This window comes from Adelges cooleyi, unplaced genomic scaffold (genome assembly GCF_023614345.1).
Source record: "Adelges cooleyi isolate 19-005CV unplaced genomic scaffold, UGA_ACOO_1.1 ACOO_flye_CR_arks_rails_tigmint_CR_PRNA_2, whole genome shotgun sequence".
Taxonomy (NCBI): domain Eukaryota; kingdom Metazoa; phylum Arthropoda; class Insecta; order Hemiptera; family Adelgidae; genus Adelges; species Adelges cooleyi.
In genome coordinates this window covers 11124454-11139529 of record NW_026095860.1, presented here as the reverse complement: position 1 = coordinate 11139529, position 15076 = coordinate 11124454, and the positions used below count along the sequence as shown (strand labels likewise).

At 29.9% G+C, this 15076-nt stretch overlaps 2 protein-coding genes and 2 non-coding genes across 4 annotated transcripts in view; 3 read left to right on the top strand and 1 right to left on the bottom strand.

The window, feature by feature from the left end:
- The window catches only part of LOC126833862 (uncharacterized), a 37954-nt gene that overhangs the window by 5417 nt on the left and 17461 nt on the right, over positions 1-15076 (top strand). The gene's annotated exons all lie outside the window — the stretch shown is intronic.
- Positions 1-15076, bottom strand: part of LOC126833398 (G-protein coupled receptor dmsr-1-like) — a 69516-nt gene that overhangs the window by 47021 nt on the left and 7419 nt on the right. The gene's annotated exons all lie outside the window — the stretch shown is intronic.
- Trnag-ucc (transfer RNA glycine (anticodon UCC)) lies at positions 2811-2882 on the top strand. The gene has a single exon. It is a non-coding gene; the product is annotated as a tRNA-Gly (tRNA).
- Positions 3533-3604, top strand: Trnag-ucc (transfer RNA glycine (anticodon UCC)). The gene has a single exon. It is a non-coding gene; the product is annotated as a tRNA-Gly (tRNA).

Genomic DNA, 15076 nt, shown 5'->3' with positions numbered 1-15076 from the left:
ACTTTTCAGTCTCGAAGAAAACATCGAGAGAAAACCCATTGAATGAGGCGGCGCCGATCGTTAAAGGACATAGTCGATGAATTTTTATAATAACATGATTTTTATTCTTATATACAAACCAAGTAAGACGCGTTGTTAAGAGCTTCATTATGTTTGGACGTTAAGTATAGGTAATTAATCAAAAACTGTCGCTTAGTTTCCACGATTCCATTAACATCAAAATTAGTTTGTTCGATAGGTAGGTATATTTTATTCTACTACCGCGGGCCGAGCCGTTTTTGTCAGCATCATATTATATTGATAAAATTATTAATTCGCAAAAAGTTACCACAGAGCTGTTTATGGCGACCACTGGGTTTGGATTTTGGTAATAAATTTATAAGTGATAAAATCTCTGTCAAACCCTTCAACGTCAGTCTACTGACAACTACATACTACATAACGTTGTACGACAAAATAAAATAAAATCATATTATATATTTTTTTGAACATTTCAGCGAAATCGTATTTAACTCCAGAAATGTCTTAGTAGGATATTCTGTATACAGTATATAGGAAAACATTTACATACGCTACGTTTTATTGTACCTGTATTTTTAAATTAGGTGCATTAGTGTATAAGAAATGATATTATACATTGTAGGCATATATACTAATGTTATACTAATGGTTTCAATGGTTATACTAATGTAGGGATCCAGATGTAATTTTTTTTTCGGTACACATCGAAAAATGAATATTATACAACATCAAAACGTGCTATGAAAAATTGACGATATTTTAAACTAGGTAATTATTCAAATACATACGTTTTATGTGTAAATATAAATTTAAAAAAATATGTTAAATTAACTACAAATTAAAATAAGAATACTATAATAATGAATGGCGTTAAAAATAACGGTGTTGGTGAGTTGCGGCCCAATCCCTAAATCAAGTACGAGTTGCGGCCCGGGTTTATGAGACAAACGTATGAGTTGCGGCCCGGGTTTAGGAGAGAGACGTATGAGTTGCGGCCACATAATAATTACCACTTTATATTAGCCTATTAGCGTTACTCGGGAGACACCACGGGGAGGTTGGCTGAGTTGTCTCCCAAAAATTGGTTTTTTGGTCAAGTTTGGTCATTTTATTTGCCAATGAGCGTTCCGTCGTTGTCATTTTAGTTTTTTTTTATATTATTAAGAGAATTTTAAACTTAAAATTTTGACTTATTCAAACTGTCCGATCTCTTTGTTTTCTAGTTTTGTCATTTGTTTTCTAATAAACGCTTCTTTCTCGCACATTTTCTTAATAATTTACTTCTAAATTTTATATACGTTTCAGATTGAATTTCAAGTAGCACATCAACGAAGTTATAAATATTTGGATGGCTAATATAGAATGAACCGTTTAATTTTGAATGAAAACTTTCACAGCTGTTTGTGGTACGGTTGTAGCTGGCAGTAAACTATGCCCAAATGTTGGGGGGAACGTCGTGTCTGGTGAAATGTGGTTAAACTAATTAAATCCTATTAGATATTGAGTGGATCTCTTTAAAAAAATCATCTGTAACACTAAATTGGCGATAAAAGTTTTAAGATAAAAAAGGTTGCACGGGCCGCAACTCATACGTCTATCGAAAACTGCCGCGCCGCAACTCACCTACAGCCAAAAATAAAATAGTCGTTCATAATTTAAAATGTGGCTTATTACTCCACCACACGCGTAATCAAACCAGCTTCAATTTAAAAGATATCCACTCCCTCCCCTCCCCTCTTTCTTTACTCCCCTCATTTAGCAATATCGCAAGACATAAAATAAAAAACTGTTCATATTCCATACAGTTTTACTGAATAATGTGATTAGAACCAAAAAAAAAATCTTATTTATGCCAAAAGTATGGAACATACCTACATACATAAGTCACAACCTTTGTACACATACACTGCGCGCGTTTGATCAACACTAGGAAATGATCACGATCTGCATTCGACGATGCTAATGACGACGATACCATGTAAACCAAAAACTTATAATTTGAAATAACCATCCAAGTTGATGAGATTTATTGTTCAGAATTCCTGGATTTTAAAATGCATCTTCATTGATCATAATTGGGTATAATTATTTGGTACCTACCATAATTATCGAGAAATTCTCAAAAGCGTTGAATATTAATCAACTAAATATAATGTTTATATTATTGAATATTTTGCTTTTCTACCTACCACTGTATTATTCCACAAAACCTCCGGGCTCATAATGTATACGTTACGATTGTTTATTGTGCACTAAAATTATCAAATAATAATAAAAATAATGCTCGAACTGTAGGTTTGTGTCTTATACCTGTGTGATTTCATCCATATTCCTCGACTTGGAATATTGTATACTTGCGGAAATACAGCGTTGAACAACGCATCAATTAATAAAAGTCTCACTACATAAATTTTAATGGTACACAATAACTAAAATAAAAGAAAAAAAAATTATAAAATGTAAATTATACGGGTTACCCAATATGTACAGTATAACAACAATCAGGTAAGTACATAAATTTCAAATAGTATGATTTTAAATATATTAAATTAAACATCTAAAAAAATTGTATAGTAAATTGGTTGGTTTTTAACGAATAAAAGGTTAAATATTGTTTAGGCGGGAAAAGACAAAATAATATTAAGAATTATGTAATTTAAATAAATAATAATTAACTTCGCAGGTAGCTGTTATTTAGGAGAGCAGCGTTATAATGTGATGGTAGTTCTGTAAACCATTTTTTAAAATATTGCAATCAAATAACCTTTAAATCTACCCTCTCTCCAACTGCGTTGGTGGTGTAATGGTCAGCATAGTTGCCTTCCAAGCAGTTGATCCGGGTTCGATTCCCGGCCATCGCATGTAATTTTTGCATTTTTTTTTCCAATTTACATAATTTTTATGTCGCTCTTATTAACTCTGACGCAGAGATGAACGTTATTAAATTTTACTATTTATTTATTCAAACAAAAATAGACATGTAGTATCTATATTATAAAATTTACGATTATTATTTATAATCTGCCGTCAGATTGGTAATAACTAATAATTAACGAATCGGTTTCAATTTGGTTTTTAACTAATTTGTAAAATGATAGTGCCAAAGTTTATTGAAAATTGTTGATTCATTACAAACAAGTTTTATTGCATGCAACTAAAATTTCGTTAATTTTTAATCACAGTGAAGTTTTTAGCTAATAATAAGCTTAAGAGTTTATTCCTTTTTTAAATACTAATTGAGAGAATTTTCTATAATACAAACATATATTTTTTTTAGAAAACATTAATGTCACACGCTAATGTGCGTTAGGTAAATATAAATAGTATACACATTTTAAAGTATATGAAAATAATTACTAGTCTCGCTAAGTTCTGACTAGGAGGTTCGACTCGACGTACAAATTTATCTAGTAGTCATTTCAAATATGCCAACAAGTTTTAAGAAGAAAAAAAATATTAAGAATTTCTAGTTTAACCATTTCAAAGTTGTTTTTCTTCCTCTTCTCCAACTGCGTTGGTGGTGTAATGGTCAGCATAGTTGCCTTCCAAGCAGTTGATCCGGGTTCGATTCCCGGCCATCGCATGTAATTTTTGAAAACATTTCTTAAGGTTTTTATTATTTTTCTTTTATTCGGGTAGAATTCCAAGTCTTTTGGTTTTTTTTTTAATGATCTGATGTCATTTTATTTGTTTGAAATATTAGTTACAAAGTATGAAAAACCAATCAAAAGTTAACAACATTTTTTATAATATAATTTTGACTACAAAACTTTTAAAACTTTCTAAAATACAATCGAAAAAATACAGTTTTGTTTTTTCAGTTCATTTCCCGGTGAGATATGTTTAAAAATCAGCAAAAGTAGACTTTTAATAAACAAAATAAATTTGAAATTTGAACAAAATATTATTCACCATACTTCACTACACCGCACTAACCCCAAAACTATACAGTATACGTGTTACACTTATGGAACGAAGTAATGACGCGGTACCCTAACTTAGGACAAACCGTATGTAAACAAAACTTTAAAACGATAAAATATTTGTAACGACACATACTCAAAAGTTAAAATTGATAATATGTTCACACTTTAAACAAAGGTAATTATGTATGGCATGAAATTTGTTACACTTGGAAACTGGAAAGTTATCGTTTATGGAAATGAATAATGAGCTCATTAGAAAATAAATCCAACTGACTTGTATAATGCAAAACAAAATATAGTTTTGAATTAGATGACCCAAACATATTATTTGTATCGAAAATATAATATGTATTTTAAAGGAATTGTTTTCTCATTTTTTACTTTAATTTCGATTATAAAGTTATCATACCAAATAAAAATTAATCGTAATATAAATAATAATGTACGGTTCACGATGAACAATCCCTAATGAGTTTTTACGGGTACTTATATTAATAATGAGTTATTAAAGATATATATTAATATACATATATATTTTTAACCTGAACATAAAATAAACGTTATTTTATTTGTTGAATTATCTACAGCCTTCCTATAAAAGCAGAGAAAAGAGAGAGCGTTTTGGCTTTTAAAATTAGTTATCAAACAGCATTTACTTGAAAAACCAATTATGTGATTATTGAATTTTTTTTTTTTTATAAATGCTAATTCTTCGATTTCCTTTCAGATTTTTGAAATCAAAATCATAATTATCAAAATGTTGCATATAATACATTTTTATCAAAATTATTAAGTACCAAGTCACATATTCGTATTTTCGAAAGTTTATTTGCTTTTCCATTTGGCGTAATTGTAATTATTTACTATATAAAAACCGCACAAATATTAAACGAAAATACGGAAATGTTCAATTAGAGTTCAATGTGTTGGCTTATACAAGTCGTACGAATTTTATCATCACTGATTTACATCTACAGTTCCGGGTTGGCTTAGCATGCAAATGTGTATGTTATTATTTTTTTTTTTTAATGAACTGCCTGTTAAAACGCTGCCGATTGACTTTCCATTATAAACAATAAATATGTTACATCGATACAGACGATATCCTGGATTCCGGATGTTTGTGCCACGGGAAATTTTGATACCATATTATTTGGACACGGATCAATTAACACCGTATATTATTTACCGGTTCAAATGACGTGTTACCCATAAATGAATATATACCTCACGAATTGTACACCTCAATTTTTGTCGAAGACTAAGAGTTGAGTGGTTTCGATTTCCTAATAAACTCAAATGTAGCCTTCTCACGATAACGTATGACATAACACTCGCGTTGTTCCAATGTAACGGGAAAGCTGCAACACAAGAGACAACAAAACCCATCGCTTTGCTTCGTGTAAAAACAAAACTATAAAAAAATATTAAAAACAATAACATAAAAAGCATTCGCATCATTTATTTTTATTGTTTATTGTTTTAGCGCCATAAACTTGTGATACTGATACTACATCAAGCTGAGCAATGATATTACCCATCGTTGACCTTTACTATTCTACTTCATCTAAGACTATTACCTAATTAACAATGCCACATGTGTTTCTGATTTAAAGATATACACTAAGAAGTAAGATATACTAAGATAACAGATACACTAAGTATTAAAGCAACTACATGTTAACACACACATGACACACGTATTTTGATCAAGCGCTACCAAATAATAAACAATAATATTTCCTGACCGAATTGAATACAAATATCATCAAAAACATAACGATGTATCATGCGTGCACTTCATAATAAAGTATTACGTTAGAGCCAAGCGACATGCTTTTTAAAAAAACCTAATGATCTCATGTTATTCCTAATTTGCCATATAGATTATAAGTATAGCAAAAAGTTTGTACATTTTAAAAATAAAACATCTAAAATTTAAAAAAGATGAAATTAGACGCAGTTCAGGAACTAAAAACTAGATTAAAGATAAGTTAATAAATCTATGACGAAAAAATCTATTAAAAATGTAGTCTTTTTTTTTGTATTTATCGAGGAAGCCCATACAAATTGTTAAAACAATAAAAACGCATTATAAAATACAACATGTGCGCACATTTGATCGATACAAAATGTTGTTTGAATAAGATTATAATTTTACATAGAAGAGCACTTTAAAGTTTATTTACAGTACTTAACGCGTTTTTTACGCTTTCTAGCTGTTAAAATAATATGAACTTTTTTATTTACCATTTTTTTTACAGCAAAAAAAAACCTCTCTCTATTTTTCACTAAATTATACTTACAATAAACACATTTTAGCCAAAAATATTTTAATTTGCCAGCAGTTCTCACTTTAAAATTAGTAAATGCTAATTTGAAAAAAGCACCCGGGGTTGCTGCACCCAACAAAATTGATGTATTATAAATGAGATCATTTATAATATTTCTAATTTTTAAACTCCACCCCTACTTATTTTAGCGAATTTACGAAGGGGACCCGAATAAAAATATTTATACACCCCCCCAATGTAATTACTACACATAGGTATAATACAAGTATTCCAACATTAGGTAGTATGTGCACTGTTATATAATTACGTAGGTATGTGCCGTGTAACAATAGTAGTTTTATGAGGGTATTTAATCATTAGATGTTGGGACGGTACCTTTATGTAGTTTAGCGGAAGTCTGGAATGGAATTACCATAATTATTCTTAAAGCGTACATTATTTTAGGGACGCTACTCATTATATATTATTATTAATATTTATAAGGTCTAATAAAACAATAGTTAAATTTTGGACATTTTCATAAATTAGTCAAATAAACGAAGTCAAAAGCTTTATATTGTAAGTTAGAAGTTTGTACAATTCTTCACGTCGTTAATTCTTTCTGCACGAAGACGGGGAAAATTCTTTATACACAACTTAAAAAAAATATGGTAGGAAATGACAATTGAACGGAAATTAAGTTCGTCGACAGCATCTGACAAACGTGGGAGGTTTATGCGATAACATTAATCACATCATTAGTAGGTGGACGGCCAACTGAGCCCTACTATCCTTGATCGGAGATCCTGTCAAGTGTCACTTCAGTATGGATGTGTGATTACGCTGTATCCGACTAGTATGGACAATAGTGTTCTATTATAGAGCTAATAAATCCTTAATAACTTACCTTTGACTCGTGTAACTAAGATAAAGATGCCTTTGGCATCTATTACTCTTCTAAATGGCTTAGTTTTATCGTGATGTTGACTTAACTGCGCAGCAAAAGCACTTAAAATGTTCGGCTTCGTCAAAGGTAATAGTAAATTCTATCTTCCTTAACTGGCCGTCTCGGCCGTTACTGAGTTTGGTATCCTTATCTAGCCATGGACCAGCATAGAATTAAACAAGTGCCAACCCCCATTCGCCAACCTCATTGTTGTCAAATAGGTACCATCAACATGACCACTACGAACATGGTTAGGCGATTGATAACCGACCGTAGTTATCGGCGATTGTAAACTGCGCCCAAGGCACAGGTAAACACAAAATCATATATGTAAACTGCGCCCGAGTTTTTATTAAGTGGAAAAAGGTGATATGAAAACTTTGTAATTTTTCATGTTCTTGTTTTGTTTTAGAACTTTAAAATTAAAAAGGTTCATTTAAATTATTTAATTTAATGTACGTTTCTATTTGAATTTCTTTTAACTTTTCTATAAGCATAAAAATATTTGGATGAGTTGTATAAAAGCTAGAGTTAAAGTGGGAATGGAATGACTCGCATGCATTGGTGGTTTAAGTTGGCTCTGCTGATGTTTGAGCCTATATTTCAGGTGGATACTGAGCTCTTCACTTATACATATATCTACTAAATAATCCGCAAATCGTGTCACTCTTTCATCGTCGGGCTTAGATTTCATTAAATAATTTACAAAATACTCAGATAAACTTTCTGGGCTTAAAAATAGTATACCGTAGCATGAACTAACACCCTTCTAATATCACTGATCTTATTTTTATAGTCAATACTCAAGCCATTTTGTTGGATATTTCTATTCCACGATTGTGTTAGATGAAAGCGACATCCGTGTGTCTTTAGTTTCTTTAAGGCTAAACAGCATGGACATTGATAATTTATGCAATTTGGTAAGAGTGGTAGCAACTTCAAAATATTAATATTTCTGTAATTTTATTGATTCGGGCGCTGTTTGCATTTCATATCGATGATAAGAAGCTGGGCGCAGTTTACATGTAACCTTTTTCCATTTGATAAAAACTCAGGCGCAGTTTACATATACCCTTTTTGAACCAAGTTATAATTGGGGCGCAGTTTACGTATGCCCGTAGTTATATATAAAAAAACCAGTACAGTGGGGTCGGGGCATAGTGGGGACGGGGAGGTCACAGGTTTATAGGAATTTTCAAATCTGAAAGTGATAAAATCACTTTCGAAAAAACGCTTCGATGCAAATCGGTAGTTAGTATTTTCAAGGCAGTACAATCTAAACCAAGCACAGTGTAAGCTAGGAAAGTTAGAAAGTAATAAATTGAATCGGCCATTTCAAAAACGACTTAGGTCACCGATTTTTCAAAACTGTCTTTTTATCAAATGTAATAATTATATACTTAGCTACGTATTCTGTGTGAAAACTCAATTTGTCAGACTCATATTTAATACAAATATTGAGTACAAGAAATTTGAATCACTGCAAAATATATTTATGAAGTTTCTTGTGGCTAGTGTAATATTTCAAATTTGTGACTTGTGTCGTTTTTTAAATGACTGATAAAATTACAAAATAGAAGCATCAAAGCGTTTATTTGAAAGCGATTTTCGAGTTGCTATTCGAAAGAATTGGTCCAGTATTAAAGAAGTTACAGTGTATACAGATAAAAAAAAAACATACATCAGAGTAAAACCAATACCTTCTCGCTTTGCATCGAAGCTAAAACATTTTTCTGGATTTTTGTGAAAAAGGCATTAAAAGGGGTCAAATTATATGTTTTTGGGGTCGGTGATTACGAATTTGTTATCAGTTCTCAATTTTAATCAGCCAGAAAGAACTTAAGTAAAAAAAAAAAAAAATTGAACTTTGTGTCAACTTAAAGTCAAAAGTGTTACTTGAGCACAAAACTCAATAGTATCATTCTGCATAGATCTACATAAAATTGTTTTAATGATTTGATAACAATTTTTTTAAGATTTTAAGTGTTTTTTGTTAAAATATACGCAATCTGCGAAAACACAGTTTTCCGGCTATTAAAAAAAAACTGTAGTGCCGAATTATTTTTCCGTTTAATATGTTATGGATACATATGAGTTCCAACTACTGGCAAATTTTCAACCCAAAGGTCTTAAAATTACGGCTAAAAACCCCGAAAAATAAAAAAACCTGTACCCCCCCTAGGGGGGTGGGCATTGGGTTAAATTCAAATTTGATATAACTGACGTGCGCGGGCATACTAAATAAATATTTCTTATAAATTTCAACTCGATCCGACTCTTTTTCTCGAAGCTATAGCCAGTAAAAGTTCTAACTTAAAAACTCGTACGGTTTTTTTTTTTGTTTTTTCAACTTTCGCCTGTGAAGAGTTAAACTTTTTCAACTTTTACCCCCCAAAGTACCAACTAGATGAAAATTGCGATTTATAGAGTTGCTATTCGAAGGAATTGGTCCAGTATTAAAGAAGTTACAGTGTATACAGATAAAAAAAAAACATACATCAGAGTAAAACCAATACCTTCTCGCTTTGCATCGAAGCTAAAAAGTAAAGATAGTGCTACCTTAGGTAAGAATTACCTAAGAAAGACTTTTAAGTACTGTAGGCAATAATTTTAGTAGTAAATTAAGTTTGTGCGAAACGTTGTCAATACCGAATTCCTTGATTAGTAGAGGTTATAACTACCTGCTAACAACCTTTACCCCCGAGTATATATTTTCCACTGAACGCAAAGATATTCGATAGCCGGACATGAGCTTAAGCACAACACAACTACCACCTCTAGCATAAACTAACAACTTGCGTTAAGACGCAGTACAAATTAAGCTACCAGACGAATTTTGAAACCGTAAGTACTTCTCCAACTTGTTACCAGATTCCATAATGTAAGCGGTGCCGTTGCGCTTTTCAATTATTTAAGTAAACATATTACTATGGTTCTAAAGATCTTGGCTGTTTTAGTTCCAAATAACTGCTTTTAACTAATTACATGATACCGTACAAAAACACAAACGTTGTCGTTTTTTTTTTGTAAATAAGAAATTGCACTTATTTGTTTTTACATTCATATAATACATTTGCCCTATTCGACCCAATGCAAAATCGTACGCTCAGATTATACATTAATTAAGTATGAGAATATTTGGTAGGACTTGCAATTACTACTAAGTACTTTATTAAGTTATTAGCGATATAATTTTGCTCAGCGTTATTTCATATGCTGTATAGGTACTATTTGTTTTATATATGAATGGATAACATGTACTGGTATCATTTATTTCGCTAGTGTAGACACGTTCTGATATAATTTAATGCCACACCGTACACAAGTCGAGGTAGTATAGTGAAAAACGTGAACAGCATTAATTATTTTCCGTGAAAAAAAGGGTTTTTTTTTTTAAAAGTAAAACTACAAATCTTGTGAAAACAGTTTTTTCGTGTGCCTACTATAACAACAACTTTCTTAATAATGTTTACTGAAATATTTGTTTTTAATTGATAACATAATATAGTAAACCTACGAAAATATTTAGTTATATATTTTTTAATATATTATTTTCAAAGTTATCAGAAGCTAACGTTTCTTTTTAAACTATTATTTAGCACCGTTGAACACGGACTATCGTTTAGGAAGTATATTTTATTGTTTTTTTAATTCGCATACCTATGTAATAAAAAATGAATACCAACAAATCTGAAATTGTATAATTTACAAACCCAGTTAAAACTTAAATTCTGACCCCACCATAAGTACGATTTCCATAAAATATACATATACTTACAATTTTAAGAGTAGTTTAAGACTACTCGAACTATAAATTTAACTCTAGCTAAATTTTAAGTAGAGTTTTTGCAAACTGCCGTCATTAATTTCAATGGTTAATACTAGTTGATTAAAAGCTAAACTAAAAATGTTACAGAAGTATTTCACGATTTCATAACTTTAACAAATCAAACAAAAGAAACTTTAAAACATTTTCTTGTGTTAAATAAAAATCATAAACATTTAATCCTATAAGCATTTTGTATACTTCTTTCTATTACTTATACACCTATTCATAATGTTTTATTACTTTTTTTACAGGAAAACAATTTTTTTCTAAATATTTTCCAATTTAATTAACTTTTTGTCTACTTAGATTAGTTTTAATGGTCTTTATTGTAATTGCTGTGTACCATAAAAGTTAAGAACTTATATTTTAATTTAAAATTTACATGCACGTTTGAAAAAAAATATATGTCACCTTGAGACGTAACTCATTACCATATATAATTCAAAAGTTGTTTTCCCCTAGTATTACAACTAACTTAAAATTGAAAAGTTCCATTTTACTCAGACCTTAATATAACTCTAACTTAATAACACAACTTCTCAGAAAAATAATGTTCAGTTTAGCAATTCCTATTTTATCAGTTTTGCAATCGCATCCTTTTTATATCTATATGGGAGTATGAATATTATTCTCTTAAACCCAAGCAAAAAAACTGTCTAGCAGTAGCACAAACAAGATTTATTTTCAAATGGAGATACGTACAGGATTGTAATTCCGAAGGAAAATATACAAGAATTTTTTTTTTTACCAACCCAATCTAAACATATTATAATAGTGATGAAAAAGTTATAATTATAATATAAAAATGTTTTTATAGTTTGCTTTATTAAGGTAGAACCCGTACTCGTATATTATAATATAAGGTAGTAGTATTATAATGTTGCTATCTACTTAGGTTTTCTATGTATAGGTATAGGAACATAAAAAATTGTTAACAATTTTATCGTTGTTTTAATATTTAAAACGAACAGACTACTCATTAAGACGCTAAGTAAAGATGGTTTTTATTTCAAAAATAGTAACACTATAAAATATAATAATAATAATAATAATTCAAGACTGAGAAGCTGTCAAAATTGTTAACCACGTTTTCTTTACATTACAACATTTAATATATAACTATAATACCGAGTTACAAAACTTGAAAGTGGTAAATTTACTTTCGTGACAACACTTCGATGCGAATCTACGGATAATAGGTATTATAAACCATTCACTTCATTGCATACGTTATTTATTACATAACACAGCGTGGGTCACGAGGATTTGACAGATTTGCATACATGCATTGTATATAAATCTATCAAATCCCCGTAGCCTAAGCTGTATATATATTAATATGTTCTCGAAGACAGAACCAAATAACAAAAGAGATAAATGGTTCGCTCATTCGAAAAAAACACGTACATTAATATCGTGTATGCAATTTATTTACGGTTATTATAATTATTTATAGTAATAAATCACACGATAATTGTTTTAATGTTTTTAAAATTATTATAGATTTAATGTATTAGCTTAAATGACAAAAAAATATTTTAAAAATCTAGGAAAAATAAATAAAAAATTCAAAGCGTATTACAAATTACTCAGTTTGATCTCAATAAAACTTAAGCAACAGTTGTTGTTGTATATAGTAAGGAGTAAAAAATTAAGTATTTAAAAAAAACCTCAACCACGGTGATCTTATTATTCAACACCGTTTAAAATTAACTTAAAAAAAAAAACGATTATTTAGCATTGTGAATGTAAAAAAAACTAATCCTTGGTGCAAATAAGTAGTCTATATATTTAACTTAAAAATAAATCTAAGAAAAATTATTTAAAAAAAATATATGAACAAACGGGGGGGGGGGTGTTGGAGATAAATGGTAAAGTATATATTTGATTAACTTTTTAATTTAGAATAATTTACCAAAAAATATGACTGTTGCGATAATCAGTTCTGAATAATTATTGAAGTTTCAAATTCAAAACACGAGTGTAGTATTATTTTTATCTCCAGAGATATCAAGTGTTTTCCGTCAAACGGATCACCCCGTTTCTGTAATTGTAGGACAATGTTTTTTTACACATTCATATTTATGAGTTAAAAGTGTAATACATTATTGGTCACACACACTATAATTTTTGTCCAATGCTTCTAAATCGTGCTTGTCACCGTACTTACCCGTAGTAATTTCAAATCCAACCAACTATTATCAATGTGATTTATCAAACTGGGCGATAGTTGATCTCACGGGTCCGTAATTACCGAAATTCCTACCATTAATTAGCGACTGAGCTGCGATTAAACGTTTTATCAATCCGCAAAGGACATTTGATTGTCTCCGACCCAAATGGTAACAGTGGTTAAATGTAAAATTATAATGTTTTACATTCATTCGTATAATATATTATTTTATTGTATTGTAAGCTACCCCTATTTGTTTAGAGCCCGTGTACGTCTACGCCGAGTTGGAAATCCGAACAATTTACTAGTCGAATCGATATTAGTTGTTCACACTCATCAGACAATCCGTCTGGCCGATATTTACTTATTATAAATAATATATTGAACATCGGCGACTATTTCGTGTAACAGGATAAATTGACGCTGATCGACCCCTGCCATTCGTGTTTACTTAGGACGACAAACTACAAGTGTAAAACTAACAAATGTTGTTAAAAGTAAAATACATCTCTATGTTGGTTCAATAACAATGTCAATAAGTCATTGTATTATTATTTCAATACCCACAGTTTGTAAATCAAAAATATAAATTCCCGTATTAAAGCAGAATTGGTTAAAAATCAGAATAATGAAATATGATTTGCCGAATTGACTTATATTTACAAATGGCAAACATTGACACTTTTCAGATTATTGTGTCGTTATGTGGGTACTGGAAAAAGTTTGATACCAATTTTACACGATAAACCAAAAAATGTAACAGCAACAAATAATGATTTATCATCTTTTGTCATTTTACCACCACAGAAATCCAAATATATATTTTATCGGCTCAAACGCTAAATCTTTGGGTCGTTAAACTTAGAATTTTGTTGACTCAGCTAGAATTCTTCGGTTTATATACCAAATAGAGGAAATAGAATGGTTAAATAATAATAATATATTGCAGGCCGATTTATGGGTGTTAGTGTTCATTGAATACGATATAGTATAGGAGGGAAAACTACACTGTTGTTAAACTCAATCACTGTAGTTAGTATAGTTATTATACTGACCATCCATATCTGGTTGTATCCATATAGTACTCGTCTTTATCCAAAAGAAATATTAAAAACAAATCAGCATACATTTTATTCATAGCTTTTAATTGTATTCGCCGAACTGGGAAACATCTGTGGCAAACACAAATAATTTTAATAACTATTTTTGATGTGTAAACTTTTTTATTGCTCACAACCATCGACCTATCTAAAATTGACCGACTTATAATTTTATATTGATAATAATTTATAAATATGACTATGTATTGGCTGTCGAATATTTTGTTTACTGGTTTATGTGAGACTGACGTTTAATAACCGTTTACAATTAACTATAGTAGCAAAAACCAATTAATGGGATACATTTTCCCGTCAGTAAAATGGTCGCTCTTTATACAATCAAAATATTGCGTTAACCGCCTTGAGCTCAAAAAGCGAAACTTACACTATAAAATAAAATATAGGTTATAACTTGAAGCAATAAACTGCTAAATATATCAAAATGCAAATAAATAATATATAAAAACATATTTAAAATACCCGGAGTAATGTTTTCAAATTATTATTAAAATATGTATCCCCTCTTTGTTAATACCAATAAACAATGTTATTTCGGAGAGTAGGTAAACGGAGCAAATACATTCATTAAATATTAATATTCTTCTTTGTTTATTTTAAATTTTAAACACCTTTAAGGGTAGAGAGTAAAACAATATATATATACGAATTTCTAAAGTTTAAGAACACATGACTTTAACAATTTAATATCGTATTAAAACAAAAAAATCTAAACTACTTAAATGTTTTTAATAATATAATCTGCCACTATTCAGTAAAATATAGCAACCTACTAAATAATGGTAATTAA